Consider the following 2,845-nt stretch of genomic DNA (forward strand, 5'->3'; position numbering starts at 1 on the left):
TGTCCTGCTGTCCCTGCCAGAGCTCCCACACCTCCATGAGAACACACCTCCCCACACAGGCAGCACCAGAGTCCTGTAACGTGCCCTGTCTGAAACAAACCCTCTGATGGTGTCTAATTAGAGCCTTTGAACCCTTTGAATTCCAGAGTTTCCCCACTAATGGTTGGCAGGAGGTCGACGTGAGAGGAACGCTTCAAAATTTCACCCAAAAGTGGAAGAGCACCCAGACACCCCCAATATCAACCTTTTCCACTGGATTCAACCATTTCCCCTGTTCTGTGAACCCCTGAGAACACCCCAAGGAACAGCAGAGGGTGGTGGATCCAAAGTCACCTTCTCTCAGCAGCTGCAGCTCAGCCCCAAGGCGTGAGACTGAGCTCCTGTCTCCCCCTCAGACACGTGAAAACAAGGGGGGAAAAAGTCTCCCTTAAAGTTCACATCCCTGGCACTTTCACTCCTGAAACAGGAGCAGATGCAAATAGGAAGACAGCCCTTCCCATCATTAGGGATGCACAAATGTGGGTGTTACTGACAGAGGAAGAAAAGCACTAGGAAAGAAAAATATCCCAAAAGTGAGAAAAGAAGGAAAACATGAGTAATGAGCAGGTTCCAGGTTTCCCACAGCTCCATGACCCAATTCTCAGCTGATACACAGTTATTGTTACTTGAACATTCTTACTCAGAGGCAGCCACACTGATCCCTCTGTGAGGGAACTGGGGGGGCCTCTCAAAATTCAGATTGGGGTAGAATGTTCTGATAGGGAGACAACAGAAGCCTTATGCACACTCAGGAATAAATGAGTTTGACTCAAGACCACCTCTGGGGGCCAAGACTCACAACAAGACGCCGTTTCTGTGGATCACTGAACAATTCCTGTTTCCCGAGCCACGTCCCACTGCTTCCCTCAGACACCCCCAGTGGGCCCAGGGATGGGACGACTGTCACTTCCACACTGACCACCAGGAACAACCCAGAGGCACAATCAGTCCTGTTGCTCTGCCTGCACAGACACTGCTCCTTGAGGAAGTCTCCTGGCTCACCACTGCAAACTCTGATTTCTATTTCCAGCCCACACCACACTAATCCTGCTCCACTTTGCATCCCGCCCCTGCTGACGCGGCACCTTCCACGAGCACGACGCCAGAGAAGGTTTTTGATACTTATATTTCCCCCCTGTTTTGTTGTAAATTCTCGACCCTGTGGTGGTTAATGAGAACACAGCCCCTGCATTAAAACTCCCTGCAAGGCTCAGCAGGCTCTGTGTTCCCAGGCAGCATTCCCTGCACCTGGAGCCAGGTACTCCCCTGCTGTCACATCATCCATCAGGGGCAGAGCCACCTCAGGGACCCCAGGCTGCTCCCCTGCAGCTGCAGGTCCTCTCCTCTCCCAAAACCAGCCTGTTCCTACCCAAAAAAAACCCCAAAAAAACCCGACAGAAACATTTACACAGTCAACAGTCAGGCCCGGGGACAAATAAAGCTGCAAACAAGGGGGTGGGAAAAAAAGGGATCGAGTGTTCTTATCTGAGCAACAACTGAGCAGTTACACAGGGAGCCCTGCTGCCATTTTTAATAAAATGCTTCTATTCAATATTGTTTACTGTCAACAGCCCTTGGTTATATTCAGCTGAACAATGCACACACAGCCCTCAAAATCCCTCAACTTAAGCCTCAAACTAGGGCGTGTTTTTCAAGAACTCCACAATGACATTACCTTACTCCCCTTTCCCAGGTCAGACCTCAAGTTATCTCAGCAGCAACATCCCCCTGAAACACGTTCCCAAGAGCTCGGGGGACACGGTCACCCAAAATTCTCTGTACTTTTTTCGACAGGGAAAGTGATTTGCACAAACAAATCCTCGGCACCCACGTCAAGAAATCCCGAGTATTAAACCCACAAAGGGGCAGGGGATTTAACATTCAGAGAATTACTTGCATAACCCACAAAACTTCCCTCTGTGGCAACTGAAGTTGGGAGGTATTTGAGGAGCTCGTTAAAGATTAGTGGGATGTCACAGCAGCCAGTCCAGCAGCAGCAGCTCATTTATTCCCAAGTTTGCAGCACAATCCATCACGGGGGTCAGTGCCACGAGAACCAAACTTCAGAAAATGCTTAAAACAACCAGTGAATTCTCTGAAAAGCATCAACCCCCGATTTAATGCTGCATTTTGAGACAGTCCCTCAGTTCTTTGTTATCTCAGAGTCCCCCAGAGCAAACCCCAGACAGTTTATCGCTCTAGGTAAATGTTTGCTGAAGGTATGTCTGAAAAACACCTCACAAAAAACCCCCCGCCAGCCAACAGCGGGGGTTTAACTCCAGCCAGGCTGTGTCAGGAGAGCAGTGCCATGGCCTTTTCAGCTGGCAGAGCCTCCAGTGCCAGCGTGGGCAGCCCCCAGCTCAGGGAGTGAATTCCTCATCTCCAAAGGGTGAATAAGTCTCTTTTATGCACTGCGGGCTCTGGGATAAACAGAGCAAAGCAGGATGCTCCTGCAACTTCATTTTTCTTAATTTTTAATGCTAACAGAGACACGGATGACGCTTGTAGGGTCCCTTCCAACTCGGGATATTCTGATTCTGTGGTTATCCCAGCCACGGAATGGACCCTCCTGAGAAGCCACTGATTTTGGCACCGAGCTCCGTGCCCTGACAGAGGGAGGAAAATTAAAGATATGCAAATCTGAGCTACCTGCTCTGCAACCTTCCCCCCCTCAGCTCCATCCCGCAAGGGAGGCTCGCAACAAAGCTGCACCCAGAGCAGCATTGGAAACGCTGGGAAACAAAGAACGAACCCACGGCAAAAAAAAAAAAAAAAAAAAAAAAAACCGAAACAACACCAAAAAAAA

The sequence above is a fragment of the Lepidothrix coronata genome, unplaced genomic scaffold (genome assembly GCF_001604755.1).
Source record: "Lepidothrix coronata isolate B3197 unplaced genomic scaffold, Lepidothrix_coronata-1.0 Scaffold365, whole genome shotgun sequence".
In the NCBI taxonomy this organism is placed as follows: Eukaryota; Metazoa; Chordata; class Aves; order Passeriformes; family Pipridae; genus Lepidothrix; species Lepidothrix coronata.